This window comes from Canis lupus, chromosome 27 (genome assembly GCF_011100685.1).
Source record: "Canis lupus familiaris isolate Mischka breed German Shepherd chromosome 27, alternate assembly UU_Cfam_GSD_1.0, whole genome shotgun sequence".
Classification (NCBI taxonomy): domain Eukaryota; kingdom Metazoa; phylum Chordata; class Mammalia; order Carnivora; family Canidae; genus Canis; species Canis lupus.
The window spans coordinates 2,563,846-2,580,668 of record NC_049248.1 but is presented as its reverse complement, the minus strand read 5'-3'; the positions used below and the strand labels follow the sequence as shown (position 1 = coordinate 2,580,668).

General features: G+C 38.0%; 1 protein-coding gene and 1 pseudogene across 17 annotated transcripts in view; one reads left to right on the top strand and one right to left on the bottom strand.

Annotated features, from left to right (window-relative positions):
* The window catches only part of ERC1 (ELKS/RAB6-interacting/CAST family member 1), a 539,792-nt gene that overhangs the window by 457,671 nt on the left and 65,298 nt on the right, over nucleotides 1-16,823 (top strand). Inside the window, exon 19 of one of the 17 annotated variants that reach the window (XR_005379703.1) lies at nucleotides 12,609-12,753. The exons of the other annotated variants lie outside the window; for them this stretch is intronic. The gene's annotated coding sequence lies outside the window, so the exon portion shown is untranslated. The remainder of the gene's footprint in view (nucleotides 1-12,608; nucleotides 12,754-16,823) is intronic. 17 annotated transcript variants of the gene reach the window in all.
* LOC111092896 lies at nucleotides 12,773-14,664 on the bottom strand (annotated as a pseudogene).

Sequence of the window (16,823 nt, the reverse complement as noted above, 5' to 3'; positions counted from 1 at the left end):
TGGGATCATACCACCCCAGTGTATTAGCTTGTGACTTTGAACAAAGTATTTAGCCTCCTCATACTTCAATTTCTTCATCTTTCAAATGGAGGTTGTTGTGAGAAGTAGATGAATTGTTTGTTAGAGGCATAAACTCTGGAGCCAGACCACATATAACTTTGCATCTCGACTCCTCCACATTCTTTGTGGCCTAGGGAAATTAACTCAATCTTTGAACCCCAGTTTTTTGTAAAAATGGGTTTATTTTATTTTATTTTATTTTATTTTATTTTATTTTATTTTATTTTGAGAGAGAGTGTGAGAAGGAGGAAGGACAGAGAGGGAGAAGGACTATTAATATCTAGTCCAGTGCCCCCATTCTGTAGGTAAGGGTGTAATAAATAAATAAATAAATAAATAAATAAATAAATAAATAAGAGGATTTAGATGTGATGTTAAGGCCCCCAGGCATTTCTGTGGTCTGAAAAGAGGAACTAGTAGCTGATCTAAGACATATTGATGATTTTATCTCCTTTTTAATCACCAAAATTTTAATCTCTTATATGCTGAGGAATTTTTTTCCTTAAGAAACACCTTGAATTTTTCTATAAAAGAAATGTATTCATTGAAACTTTCTTTGAAAGAATTTGCTGTCAGGTAACCCTCCTGAGACACACAGAATAAAGCGAGTGTTACCTCCAGTTAGAAAGCATGAGAGTCCCTTCTCTCTCCCCTCAACCTATAGAAAATCCATGTGAAATGTGTCCCTGCTACTGTCTATCCTTTTAATCTGTTTTCTTTTTTTTTTTAATTGTATGTATTTATTTATTTGTGAGAGAGAGAGAGAGAGACAGAGCAAGGACATGAGCAGGGGGAGGAGCAGAGGGAGAAGGAGAAACAGACTCCCCATCAAGCAGGGAGCCCGAAGCCAGAAGCTCAATCCCAGGATCCTGAGATCATGACCTGAGCTGAAGGCAGATGCTTGACTGACTGAGCCACACATGCGTCCCTGTTTTTTGTTGTTTTTTTTTTCTTTCTGTGTTCCTTTAATAGTAGAATGTAGGCCCATTGGGAACAGGGACTTTAATATGTTTGCTTTTATATTTCTATCATCTAGAACAATGCCTGGTATCCAGTAGGCCCTCCTAAGTATATATTGAATTAATTAACTTCTAAATTCATGAGATCCAGAGAAGAAACAGTAATGTTTATATTGAAACTAGGAGCATTGAATTAGCTGTTAGCTTTAATATAAATATTACTAGTACAAGAAAGGGAAGTTTTGAAAGGGAAGATAGGAAGTGTCTAGAAACAAAAGACTTGTAGAGAGAAATGTTAAAAATTCAAAGGAAAGTCATAAGTAAGTCAGAGAATCTAGCTTCTGTAATTTCATGCTAAATAAAAAAAGAGTATAATTCAGAAATTTTTTCTACTTGAAAACTGAACATCTTTCAGGTGGAAACTTTTCTGCTAGTAGTGTGTGGTACATAGCCATCAAGAAGAGGTACCATGGCCATGTGTTCTTTGTGGACCTCATTCTGTGGAAGCACTTTGTAGACTAGCACCAGACCCCTCCAATAAAGGATGTACTTGTCACGAGGTTTAACAGTTGGTCTTGGTATCACACCATCCCACTGACTAAAATCTGGAAATGAGTTGCAGGACTATTAGATCAGCACTAAAGCTCTCAAAACATGATTTGAACCAGTGTGTTATGAACCTTTTCTTTTTTAATTAGAGATGATATCAGTGTTAAGCTTTTACAACAAGTGTTTTAAAAACAAGTCTCTTTTTCTTTTGGCATTTCCTTTTCCTTATGGTGTGTCCTAGTTGGGTTGTCCACATAATCTTATCAGCTTGAAACATCCTGAAAGTATTCTCTTGATTAGTACTACAGTGGAAATCTCTTAAATCTCCAGAGAATATGTCTCTAGAAGGGAAGTATTAGATTAAGATGTTACAAAATTGATTGGTGTAGTGAATTAGAATGTTTTGTCAGTGTGGTCCAAATTGTTTATTGGACCAGCTGTTTAAACAGTTTGGACCAATACCAGGATCAGTTTTTGACTTAACAGGCAAGAAAGAATTTGACCTTGTATTTTCAGAAGTGGATCAGAGATTTTAGCAAAATGCTTCTTTCTTTAAAACCCTGGAAAAGCCATTAGAATTTAGCAAGCGGGAGGATCCTAATTGCAGAGGAAAGTAACATCTGTTAAACACTATGGGCCACTTTCATATCTCTTACCCCATATTTAGTTTTCACAACCACTCTAAGATGTTTATAAATGAGGAAACAGAGTTCATGGAAGTTAAGTAATTTTCCAAGATTCACAGGTAACAGGTGGAAAACATTTAAACCCAGGACTGACATCAGATCCCGTGCCCTTTACATTATACCATAATTAAAAAAGAAGGAATATTCTACTTTAAAGTTCTTTGGACATAATAGACACTTGGTAGAAGTGTGTTGAATTGAATTGTATTCCTGTGTAGGAAAATAACAAAACAGTAAGGGATTTCCTTTATAAAAGGAACTTAAGTGGATTTCTGACCTCACTTTACTGATATTTTTTTTTTATAAATATAACTACCCAGAAATCTGGTGACAAATTTGGAACTGTAGAGATTAGGAACAAGAAGTGGATCTTGAAGGTTGGATAAAGTTGAGGTGGATGGAAGGCTTCTGAAAAAAGAATTTTAGATGGGAACCAATTTGAAGGAAGACCCTAAAAAGAAGAAGCGGTCAGTGTAGAAACCCAGCCTTTGGGCAGCCGGGGTGGCTCAGCAGTTTAGCGCCGCCTTCAGCCAGGGCATGATCCTGGAGACCTGGGATCAAGTCCCGCGTCGGGCTTCCTGCATGGAGCCTGTTTCTCCCTCTGCCTGTGTCTCTGCCTCTCTCTCTCTCTCTCTGTGTGTGTGACTATCATAAATAAATAAAGAAAAAAAATATATATATATATATAAAAAGAGAGAGAGAGAGACACAGAGAGAGAGAGAGAGAGAGAGAGAGAGAGGCAGAGACACAGGCAGAGGGAGAAGCAGGCTCCATGCACCGGGAGCCCGACATGGGATTCGATCCCAGATCTCCAGGATCGCGCCCTGGGCCAAAGGCAGGCGCCAAACCGCTGCGCCACCCAGGGATCCCCTTTGTGTGTGTCTCTCATGAATAAATAAATAAAATCTTTAAAAAAGAAAAATGAAGTATCTCTGATCCTCAATTAAAAAAAAAAAAAGAAAGAAAAGAAAAGAAACCCAGACTTGCTAGAATAGAGGGTGTCATTGTCCCTTTATTTTTTCATGGTTATGTCCCACCCGCATTTCTGTTTTAATATAGAGTAGCCATAATTCAAATTTTAAAAACCTGCAAATATGAGTATCTCACAAGAACAATTCATATTGAATTTTACAAAAGAATAAAATAGCAGTCAGCTTCCTCTGGACATTGTCTGAATCCCTGTGTTCTGAGTTGATTGCCTCTTCATCTAGTTCTGATGTTGTAGGGTCCTAGTCAGAATGTAGGCTTTTGGACCAGATTGCCTGGTTCCAAACCTCTGTGTATCTACTTTATTCATTTGTAAAATGGGAACAATATACCTACCTCGTTGGGTTATTGGGTAATTACATGATATAATATAAATAAAATGATTAATTGGGTGATTAAATGATATAATAAAAAGCCTTTAAAACTGTCTCCGTATGTCATGGTTGCTTGATTAATGTTAATCATTAATGTCTGCAACCTGTTGAAGTTGCGTTGAAGTTTACATGAAGGCATGTAAGTTACATAAACTTTACATGAAGTTTACATAATGAAGACACATGTTGACAGTTTACAGCATAATACCCGTCTCCCTTTCTGCCTCCCTTCCTCTCTTACTGCATTCTCTTTTTTTCCTCTTAGTTCTCTTGTTCCTTTAAATAGGGAATTGGGTGAGAAGGATTCAAACTATACTTACACCAGGTAAACTCCAGTTTAATAGATAGCATTTCGTGTATACTCTCCTCAGAAATGTCTTAGCTAGTTCCTTCTTTGTCCTAGGTATACTGCCTACTTTCTGTGTTGCAGGTTTTTGTGTGGATGTAAATTTTCACCTCCTTTAGATAAATACCAAGGATCACAGATTACAGGATTATATAGTAAGAGTAGGTTTCTTTTTTTTTTTTTTTTTTATTTATTTTTTATTTATGATAGGCACACAGTGAGAGAGAGAGAGAGAGAGGCAGAGACACAGGCAGAGGGAGAAGCAGGCTCCATGCACCGGGAGCCCGACGTGGGATTCGATCCCGGGTCTCCAGGATCACGCCCTGGGCCAAAGGCAGGCGCTAAACCGCTGCGCCACCCAGGGATCCCTAGGTTTCATTTTATAAACAAGAAACTGCCATAGTCTTCTAAAGTGTGACTATTAGGATTTGCATACCCACCAACAGTGAATGAGTCTGTGTTATTCTTGGCAGCATTTGGTGTTATCTGGATTTTGGTCATTTTAATAGATGTGTAGTGGCATCTCACTAGTTTTGTATTTCTCTGAAGACGTATTATGTGAAGCATCTTTTCACGTGCTTATTTTCCATCTGTATATCTTCTTTGGTGAGGTACCTGTTAAGGTTTTGTCTTTGACCCAATTTTTTTTAAAGTGTTGTTTTCTTATTGTTGGGTTTCAAGAATTATTTGTATATTTTGGACAATAGTTCCTTATCAAATATGTCTTTTGCAGGTATCTTCTCCCAAAGTGTAGCTTGTCTTAAATCTTGAGATTGTCTTTCACATAGAAGTTTTATTTTAATGAAGCTGACCTTATCTGCCTTGAGCCCAGGGCCTGGGCCCACATCAGGCTCCCTGCATGGAGCCTGCTTCTCTTGCTGCCTTTCTCTTTGCCTCTCTTTCTGTGTCTCTCATGAATAAATAAATAAATAATCTTTAAAAAAAAAAAAAACTAGTCTCTAAGATTTTGTTGTATGTATCATATATCTTTCCATCTTACACGTCATTTGATATCATTTTTTCATTACTTCAAAGTAAGTTAAGAAACACTTATATACATCACCCCCTGAGTATTAATTAAAGTCCAAAATAGGGCAGCTCGGGTGGCTTAGCGGTTTAGCGCTGCCTTCAGCCCAGGGCCTAATCCTGGAGACCCGGGATCGAGTCCCATGTTGGGCTCCCTGTATGGAGCCTGCTTCTCCCTCTGCCTGTGTCTCTGCCTCTCTCTGTCTCCTCTCTGTGTATTCTCATGAATAAATAAATAAAATCTTAAGAAATAAATAAATAAATAATAAAGTCCAAAATAAGTTTATGGATTTTTTTTAATTGAAATGCTCAAGTCTTAAGTTATACTATTCTATGATTTTTTACAAATATATATGCATACTTATGTAACCTAAACCCCTATTGAATAAAGAAGGAGTAGGCAAACTTTTTTTTTAAGAATCACATAGGATGGGTACCTGGGTGGCTCAGTTGTTGAGTATCTGACTCCTGATCTTGGTTCAGGTCTTGATCTCATAGTTGTAAGTTTGAGCCCTGCATTGGACTCCACACTGGTAATGGAGCCTACTTAAAAAAAAAAGTCACATAGTAAATATTAAGGTCTCTGTAGCAACTACATCTAGTTCTGATGTTGTAGGGTCCTAGTCTGTCACTGGAGTGAGAAAGCATCAGTGGACAATAAGTGATTATTAAGAATGGCTCTGTTCCAGTAAAGCTTTATTTATAGCTACTGAGATTTATTTCATAGAATTTCATATATCGGGCAGCCCCGGTGGCACAGCGGTTTAGTGCCGCCTGCAGCCCGGGGTGTGATCCTGGACACCCGGGATTGAGTCCCATATCGGGCTCCCTGCATGGGGCCTGCTTCTCCCTCTGCCTGTGTCTCTGCCTCTCTCTCTCGTTCTGTGTCTCTCATGAATAAATAAAAAATAAAATCTTTAAAAAAAAAGAAGAATTTTCATATATCATAAAATAGTTTTTTCCAACCATTAGAAAATGCAAAAACTATTCTTCGCCGGTAGGCATACAAAAAACGATGGCAGCTTTTGCCCATTGAAGTTTGCCCACTCCTGATACAGAACATTAACATCTCCCAAGAAAATTTTCTCTTGCCTTTTCCCAGTCTGTACCTACTCTTACACCTACAGACACAGTTAATGTTTTTGTTTGTTTGACATAAATTAGTTTTCTGTTCTAGAACCCCATATAAATGGAATCGTATAGTCTGTACTCTTGTGTAAAACTACTTTTACATTTAAAATTCATTCTTTTTTTTTTTTTTTTTTGATTAAAGACCTAAATGTGAGACCCAAAACCATAAAAATCCACTAAGAGAGCACAGGCAGTAATTTCTCTGACATCAGCTGTACCAACATCTTTCTAGATATGTCTCCTGAAGCAAAGGAAACAAAAGCAAAAATAACTATTGGGACTACATCAAAATTAAAAGTTTCTGCACAGCAAAGGAAACAGCCAACAAAACTAAGATACAACCTACTGAATAGAAGAAGAAGATATTTGCAAATGACATATCTGATAAAGTGTTACATATCCAAAATATGTAAAGAACTTAGACCTAACTCAACACCAAAAAAACAAATAATCCAATTAAAAGATGGCAGAAGACATGAATAGATATTTCTCCAAAGAAGACATCCAGATAGCCCACAGACACATGAAAAGATATTCAACATCTCTCATTATGAGGAAAATGCAAATCAAAACCACAGTGAGATATCACCTCACACCTGCCAGGATGACTAAAATCAAAAGGTCAGAAAATAACAAGTGTTGATGAGAATATGGGGAAAAAAGGAAACCTGATGCTCTCTTGGTGGGAATGCAAACTTGTGCAGCCAATGTGGAAGACAGTATTGGAGATTTCTCAAAAACTAAAAACAGAACCACCAGGAGCTCCTGAGTGGCTCAGTCAGTTGAGCATCTGATTCTTGATCTCAGCTAGGTCTTAATATCAGGGTCATGAGTTCAAGCCCCACCTTACGCTCAATGCTGGGCATGGAAAAAATATATATAACTGCCCTATGATCCAGTAATCATACTACTAGGTATTTAGCCAAAGAATACAGAAACACTAATTTGAAGGGATATATGTGTCCTTCTGTTTATTGCAGCATTATTTACCATGGCTAAATTATGGAAGCAACCCAAGTGTCCATCAAAAGATGAATAGATACAGAAGATATGTGTGTGTGACAGAATATTATTCAGCCATAAAAAAGAATGAAATCTTGTCATTTGCAGCAACATGGATGAAACTAGAGAGTATAAGGCTAAGCTTAAAAAGCCAGTCAGAGAAAGACAGATACCATATAATTTCACTAATATGTATAAATTTAAGAAACAAAAAATGAATAAAGAAAAAGAGAGAAACCAAAAAACAGACTCTGAACTACAGAAAACACTCTGATGATTATGAGAGGAGATGGGTAGGGGATGGGTGAAATAAAAGGAGATTAAGAGTACACACTTATGATGAGCAGTGAGTAATGCATAGAATTGTTGAATCACTATATTGTACACCTAAAACTATTATAACACTGTATGTTAACTATACTGGAATTAAACTCATTCATTTTTATTGCTGAGTAGTATCCCATTGTGTGATGACTGATCACAGTTTATTTGGATCTCTTGAATAATCTGGCCTGTTTTCAGTTTGGGACAATTATGGATAAAGCTACTATGAACATTCTTACACATGTCTTTTGGCGGACATATGCTTTTATTTTTTGGGGTAACTACCTACAAATAGACTTGCCTTAGTTACATCATAGTTATGTATTGAGTTTTATAAGAAACTGCTACTTTTTCAAAGTGGTTATATCATTTAATGCTCCCATCAGCAACAAATAGGAGTTCTGGTTGCTTCATATCTTTCTAACATTTGATACTTTCCATATTTTTAATTTTGACCATTTTTATGGCTGTGTAGAGGTATTTCATTGTGGTTTTCATTTTAATTCTGCTACTGATTAGTGATGAACACTTTGTCATCACTGTGTGTTGAGTGGCTGTTTGTATGTAGTCCTTTCTGAAGCATCTGCTCCGATGTGTATTTTTAATTGGATTTTATCTTAATATTAAGTTATAGGCATTCTTTATATGGCTTAGCTACCAGTCCTTTTTGAGAAAAATATTTTGCAAATATTTTCTCCTAGTCTGTGGCTTGTGTATTCAGTTTTTCAGTGGTGCCTTTTCATTATCAGAAGTCTTTAATCTGTTGAAGTTTTTAATGGTTATTGCTTTCTGGGTTCTAAGAAACTTTTGCATAACATGTAAGAGCTAAAATATTTCCCCCTGTTTTTTTCCTTTTTCCAGACACTATTGTTTTGTTTCCATGTTTATTTCTATAACCCATCTCAAATTAATTTTGGTGTATATTAAGGTAGGAGTCAAGGTTCTTTTTTTCCCGAATGTATATCCAATTGTTCTTAAATACCGTCCTGTCTCCATGGATTTCTGTGCACCTTTGTAAAAAAAAAAAAAAAAAAAAAAGATATAAATATGTATCTATGTTTGTGCCTTCTATTTTCTTTCATCATTTAATTTGATCTATATTACCACACTGTCTTAACCATTATAGTTTTATAACGTGTTAAAGTCAGATAGTCTCTTTCCAATTGTTAATTTTTTTTTAATTTTTTTTATTTATTTATGATAGTCACACAGAGAGAGAGAGGCAGAGACACAGGCAGAGAGAGAAGCAGGCTCCATGCACCGGGAGCCTGACGTGGGATTCGATCCCGGGTCTCCAGGATCGCGCCCTGGGCCAAAGGCAGGCGCTAAACCGCTGCACCACCCAGGGATCCCCCAATTGTTAATCTTTTTAAAGGTGTTTTAGTTATTTCAGGTTGTTTGTATTTTCATATAAATTTCAATTTGTCAGTTTCTATGACAAATCCTGCAGGAGGGGTATTGAGGTTGTATTGATTCTGTAAATCAATTTGGGAACAGTTGACATCTTAACTTTAAGTCTTTCAAATCATGAACACGGTATATTTCTCCATTTAATTAGATCGGTAACTTTTTATCTATGATGTTTAATTTCAATTGTTTGCTAATATATAAAATACAGGTGACTTTTTTTTATTGAAATATCTTACAACTTTGCTAACATCACTTATCCTAGTAGTTTTTAAAAAAAAAGATTTTATTTATTTATTTGACAGAGAGAAAGCACAAGCTGGGGAGCAGCAGAGGGAAAGGGAGAAGCAGGCTCTCTACTGAGCAAGGAATCCGACATGGGGCTTGATATCCCAGAACTCTGGGATCATGATACAAGCTAAAGGCACTCTTAAGCGACTGAGCCACCCAGCCGCCCCTATCCTAATTATTATTATTTTAAAATATCTTCTTTTTTTCCTGTAGATTTGCAAAAGTATCTAGTTTTAAATTTGGGAGGGTTTTTTTTGTTGTTGTATTGTTATTGATTTCTATGTTAATCCCATTGTGATCAGAGAGTATACTTTGTATTATTTTAATATTTTACATTTTCTGAGACTTCTGTTTTATGGTCCAGAATATGGCCCACTTTGGTGAACCCAAAAGTGGTGAGTCCACTATGTACTCTTGAAAGGAATGGTATTCTTTAGTTATTACATACAGTGTTCTATAAATATCAGTTAGGTATAGGTACTTGTTCAGATATTCCATGACTTTACTAAAAAACTTACAGGGTGGGGAAGCCCAATCTATTAGTTGCTGAGAAAGAATTATTAAAATCTTTGAGTATGATTGGAATTTTTTTAAATTTTTATTTATTTATGATAGTCACACAGAGAGAGAGAGAGAGAGAGAGAGAGGCAGAGACATAGGCAGAGGGAGAAGCAGGCTCCATGCACCGGGAGCCCGACGTGGGATTCGATCCTGGGTCTCCAGGATCGCGCCCTGGGCCAAAGGCAGGCGCTAAACCACTGTGCCACCCAGGGATCCCTTGGAATTTTTTAATTCATTCTTTGAATTCTTCAATTGTTGCTTCATGCATTTGGAAGCTGTTATTATTTGTATACCCATTTATGATTGTTTTGTACTCTTATTAACCTGTTCTTCTTGTCTTTATGAAATATCTTTATTTCTAAGAATGCCTTTTGTCTTGAAAATATTTTATTAGTCTTAAATCAACAAGGAGCAATATAGAGTGACAGTAGAGGACACTTAAATGTTGTCTGGCAAATAATAGGCCTTCAGTAAATACTTCTTGAATATTGACTTTCTCCAGCTTTAGTTTATCTCAGGATTATTTTTTTGACTATTCATGGTTCCATTATATATTTTATGATTATTTCTTTTTGTGAAAAATGTCATTGGAAATTTGATAAGGATTATACTGAATCCTAGATTGGATTGCTTTGTGTAGTATGGACATTTTAACAATGTCATTTCTTCCAATCCATGAGCTTGGAATATCTTTCCATTTATTTGTGTCTTCTTTGGTTAATGTTTTACTATAAATTCAATATACAGGTCTTTTACCTCCTTGGTTAAATTTATTCCTAGGTATGTTACTCTTTTTGATGTTATTGTTAACAGAATTGTTTCCTTAATTTCTCTTTCTGATATTTTATTATTGTGTGTGTAGAAACACAAAGTTTTCGTGTATTGACTTTGTATCCTACAACTTTATAGAATTCATTTATTAGTTGTTAACAGTTTTTATTATAGTGTTTAAGGTTCTCTCTATATAATATTATGTCATCTGCAAACAGTGTCAGTTTTATATCTTCCTTTCTGATGTGGATGGCTTTTAAGCCTTTTTTTTTTTTTTTTTTTTTTTTTTGTCTTTTTCTTGCTTAATTGCTCTGGCTAGGACTTCCAATACTATGCTGGAAAAATGTAAAAATAGACATTCTTGTTTTGTCCTAATCTGAGAGGAAGCACTCCCAGTTTTTTGTTATTGAAATATGTTAACTGTAGCCTTTATTATGTTGAGGTATGGTCCCTCTCTGCCTCCTTGGTTGAGAGTTTATATCATACATGGGGATGTTTAGTTTTGTCAAATGCTTTTTATGCCTCTATTGAGATGATCATATGATTTTTATCCTTCATTTTGTTAGTGTGATGTATTGTGTTGACTAATTTTGCAAATGTTGAATCATCCTTCCATCATTGGAATGAATCCCAATCAGAGGTATGATCCTTTTATGTATTGTTGAATTCAGTTTGCTCGTATATTCTTGAGTATTTTTGTGTCTGTATTCATCAGGGATATTGGCCTGTAATTATTCTTTTCCTTTGGCTTTTTTTTTTTTTTTTCTGATTTTGGTATCATAAAATGAGCTTGGAAGAGTTCTCCCTCTTCTATTTGTTTTTAAAAAGTGGGAGAAGAATTGCTGTTAATTCTTTATTTATTTTTAAAGACCCTATCCATTTATTCATGAGAAACAGAGAGAGAGAGGCAGAGACACAGGCAGAGAGAGAAGCACGCTCCATGCAGGGAGCCCAAAGTGGGACTTCATCCCAGGTCTTCAGGACCAGGCCCTGGGCTGAAGGCAGCGCTAAACCCCTGAGCCACCCAGGCTGCCCAGCTGTTAATTCTTTAAATGTTTGATAGAATTCACCAGTGAAACCATCTGGTTCTGGGCTTTTCTGTTTGGGGAGGGTTTTGATTACTGATTCAATCTCCTTACTCAGAATTAGTCCATTTAGATTTTCTATTTCTTCATGATTCAAACTTGGTAGGTTGTATGTTTATAGGAATTCATACTTTTCTTCTGGGTTGTCCAATTTTTTGGCATATAATTATGCCCAGTAATCTCATGATCTTGGTATTTCTCTGGTATCAGTTGTAACATCTCTTTTATTTCTGATTTTATTTATTTGAATCCTCTCTCCTTTCTTTCTTGGGGAGTCTAGCTATTGTTTGTCAATTTTGTTTATCTTTTCAAAAAACCAGCTTAGTTTCACTGATTTTTTTTTTTCTATTGTCTTTTTTCTGTTTCATTTATTTCTGCTCTAATCTTTGGTGTTTCCTCGTACTACTTCCTTTGGACTTCATTTTTCCTTTTTCTAGTTCCTTGAGGTGTAAAGTTACATTGTTTATTTGAGACTTTTCTTGTTTTTTGAGGTAGGCATTTATTGCTATGAACTTCCCTCTTAGATTGGTCTTGACATTTTAAAGAGAAATAAAGTAAACAGTGAAGTAGTCCCTTCTGGTTTTCTTTACCGGCTCTCTGCTGAAATACTATGTCTTGAGAAGAGATGATGATATATATACTTCACTAACTCATAACCAGGGAAAATATCAGAATGGCTTGAGACCTCAAGAAGCTTTTATTTGAATCTTTAAAACCTAAGAAACTTTTTTTTCTCTTTTCTTTCTGTTCAATTGGTTGTTAATCTTTTTAACTTTGGAATAGCACTTTGCTGCTTAGACTAGAAGAAAGTTAGGATTCTTTTCTACCAGGAATTATTTCTTTCAAATTTGTATTTCTGTTATATAAAGGGTACATGTGTAATGTTGTTAAGACACTTGTGCTGGATTGTGTTTAATAGTTGGAAGTGAGAGTACTTTTTGGTATGTGACTTTGCTACATCTCCTGGGGGGACAGTAATATTTTCCTGCAACAGTGGATGATATCCTTTTCTACTTTCTGTTTTCCTCTTTCCCCCAAACTGCTAACAGTCCTTGATAAACAGAGCACAGAAACAAGCATTGTTCATCAGCATTCTCACCAGCTTCACCAGATCCTGAATCTCATTCAACTAAGAAAGTGCCAGTTATCTGTATCTATTCAGCCTTATCTCACAGCAAGGAAGAGACAGAAAAGGTATTGGTTACAAAAATAATTATTCCTCTATGAACAAAGCTCTCATGCACATCATTCCTTCTTGATGTCTTTTGGGCTTTCCAGAATAACTGCAGGACAATGTTGATCTGTTTACATGACTCGAACAGAACTTTTAGCTTTTAGCACAACCTTTCAACTGCCAAAGTTGTTTTTCTCTGACAGACTCAGAATTAGAATCAACTATCATTTTTCTGGCCCTAATGCACTAAGATATTAAATTCCTCGGGATCCCTGGGTGGCGCAGCGGTTTGGCGCCTGCCTTTGGCCCAGGGCGCGATCCTGGAGACCCGGGATCGAATCCCACATCAGGCTCCCGGTGCATGGAGCCTGCTTCTCCCTCGGCCTATGTCTCTGCCTCTCTCTCTCTCTCTCTCTCTCTCTCTCTCTGTGACTATCATAAATAAATAAAAAAATTAAAAAAAAAAAAAAAGATATTAAATTCCTCAAAGTTCAAATATGTCTGTTTTTCTGTTTCATATGAACTATCCAAGAAAAATGGAGACAGCTGTTTGATATAATTAAAAAAGTATTGAATGAAGGTCAAAGACTTTAAGTAATTCATAAACCTCTTAGAACCTCAGTTTATTCATCTCTAAAATGAGTGTGATGATAACTATTGTATTTCTCTTAAGGCAGTATGACTGTGAAAGTTGTTTGTAAATTCATAATTTGCTATACAAACAATAGGTATTTGGTGACCTGCACACTACTAGCACACCCTCCTCTACAGCTTTTGCGTGGCACTTGAAGTATACACAAGTAGTCCTTGTTTTTAGTTTTTAGAACATGTTTAATGTTCCTTTTAATACATCAAGGGAATCCTGATGGGAGCGGGATATAGTTGTTTGACACCAAATCTCTGTTTAACACCATCTTTCAATATTTCTGGATTAGTCACTCTTCCAAAAAATCAACATTTTCTGAAGCCCACATGCTTTGTGATAATTTGCAGATATTCTCAGAATTCTAGAACCTTTGCTCTAGGCTGCAGTTTTTTGCCAAATTCAAACTACAACTATATGTTTTGTGGACTATAATAGTTGATAGAGTAAGATAAAGTAGTACATGCTGGTGAGATTTGAATGCTCTATAAACATATCACAGAAATAGAATACTGCTTCTATTTCCTAATGATAATCATGCCTCGATTTTTTTCACCATGTTTTGTCTACCTTTGTACTTCTTCTTTTTTTTTTTTTAAGATTTTATTTATTTATTCATGAGAGACACAGAGAAAGAGGCAGAGGGAGAAGCAGACTCCATACAGGGAGCCTGATGTGGGACTCGATCCCGGAACTCCAGAATCATGCCCTGGGCCAAAGGCAGATGCTCAACCACTGAGCCACCCAGGCGTCCCTACCTTTATACTTCCAAATTCAACTTACCTTTCTTTATCCTTTCATAATTTAGAACGTCTGTGATTGAACCAGATTTTATCTCCAACTTTTTTCTTTTTCTTTCCTTTTCTTTTAAAGTATAATTTCCATTTTTCCCCCCAGAGGATAGCTTTTCATCAGACTTAAAAATTTAGCTCCATACATTGGCTTTGGCAAAGGTGATAGGGCAGCACCTGCAAGTCTAAATCAGGATAAGGGTGTTTGGTCCTTCTGGGCTTCACGAATACCATTCCTGACTGCCTTGCTGTGAATAGCATAATTCCTGCAATAACAGCTTGAGAAGTTTCGTTTACAGCTTGAGAAGCATAAAGGTGTCAAAGACCCCTGCTTCAGAAATGTCCTGATGGCTGCATCCTCTACTGTGTTTCAAACAATGAACGTCTTAATGGCCTACTGCTAGAGCTCACATCAGGCACAGTTGGTGCAATGAATAAGCTGCACATGGTTGGCAGCCCTTTTCTTCATGGTAATTATTCCTTCTTTTCTTGGTCATATTGGAAGCAAGCACCCAAGGGTTCCACTTTTTTTTAGAAAAACATTTTTTGCGCTGTAGAGGTGTTGTAAGTGTTGGGATTCCTTCAAGATGACTGCCTCTGCCCTTCTTCTAATAGCCCACTAGAACATTTAGGCCACCAGGAGCCACAACTCCAGGTGAATTTACTTATCTTATTCCCAACTAGGATTTCTCTGGTAACGGGTCACTAGCCTAGAAATATCTCAAACCCCTTTTCACTACTTTTTTTCTTAAAACCTGGACAGAGTCCTCTAGAACTGGATTACCATGAAGATAAAGCCATACCCAGTTCCATTTTCCATTCCAGAAGCAGGAAAGGAGTAGGCCTCACTGTATCTCCCAGGTGTGTGTGTGTGTGTGTGTGTGTACACTCTCTCCTCTCTACCTGTCAGAATGCACACACAGTGCATAAGTAACTATGCAAGGACTTCCTTTATGTGAAACCTTGGTGTCTTGATGCATATCTGAGCTTTTATATAAGACCTGCCCAAGGTGGTGGCCAGCCTCAGCTACACCTTCATCATGCTAGTCTTTGTCACTGTTTTCCTGGTCCTGCAGCTGTAGTCAGGCTTCAGCTTCCGGGGGGTGAAGGTGTACACCATGGACCACCCTACCTTCTCGGATCCCCTCCCCTCCTGCCATCTCCTGTAAGTGGCTGCCCCCCAAAGCCTGACAAGAAGAGTGCCCATCTGACTCAGAAAAGGATGAGGGCCAGGGCCAAATGGCTGCCTTTATCAAAGACCAGAGCACCCTTTGACATCACCTGCTGCCTGCTCCTTTGAGCCCATTCCCTCCTTGGGCACTTTTTAATTCATCAAAATATTTTTCTGTCTTGGGACTGGGTTTGGACCCCAGCTGGGAGGCAAGAGGGTCAGAGACTGCCTTCCCACCCTACCTTCAGGCCACTTGGCTGAGGAAGATTGGGCCCCAGGACCAACTTAGGGGGCAGGGGAGGGCCTCACCCTACCTCCAGGACCTCTGTTGTCTGGAGAAAGGAACAGAACCTTCAGGGCAGCTTTCCGAGGTCCAGGCCCCAGCTGGTGTTCCCAGCAGAGTGAAGAGGGTCAGCCCTTATCCTTCAGGATCCTAACCTGGGCTGAAGCTCTTGTCCCTTCCCTATTCCTTTAAAGCAATAATGGTCCCCATCCAGGGAGGCTGGCCATGAAGGAGGAAGCCACTCTCCAAAGGCTTTTGTATCCCTGCCCTGTCCCACGTCTGGTGAGCCTCCTGAGGAAGTGGTGATCAAAGGAAGGGACCGAGGCAAGGCAGATGCTTCCAGGGTGTGTGCATTCGCATGCACATGTCATCATGTGTCCCTTTGCCAAGCATGGCTGGCCAGACCAAGCCCTATACTGGTGTCCTGACCACCCTACCTTCTCGGATCCCCTCCCCTCCTGCCAGGGCCCAAGTCACTGTTTTCTGAGCCAGGGGCTGCCTGGGCTGTTGGCACTCACAGTCCTGGAGCCCCTGGGTTGGGTGGTAGGGAGGGGCGGTGGCCCAGCCAGCCTCACCTGCCTCCCACCTGATGCTGCTTACCCCTGTGGGGATCTTGGGGGCTGTTTGAGCATATATTTTCACTTTATGATTATTTCACTTTAGATGCTGATTTTTTTTTTTTTGTATTTTAATGGGGGGTAGCAGCTGGACCACCAACTTTCCCACACCTACTGTCCACTCTGCTGCTCCCCCAGCTACCCTGGCCCTGAGGTGTGGGGGCTGCAGCGTGTTGCAGAGGAGTGAAGAGTAGAGCCCCAAGTCCTGAAGAGGCCAGTGGACAAGCCAGGTGGGCTATAGGAAAGGGGATTGAGAAAAGGAGAATTTGTAGTCAACACTAACCACTTAACTTGGAAAATAGAAAAGGAAAAAGAAAAAAGGAAAAGAATTAGCCATAATCCCACCACCCTGATACAACCTCAGTTAATATTCATTGTCTCACAGTCCACTGTTACTGTCTTTCTGATGTGTGTTCTTGTCATAATTGTGATACATGCACAGTTGTGCACTTACAGGTTTCTACTTTCTTAAAAATGTAGTAACCTCCCATCTATGAAACTGCCAAAATATTTTTTCTTTTGTGTCCTTTATGAGGCAGTTATATTATTTTTACAGCCTTTTAGCTTGATGGTAAATAGCATGAT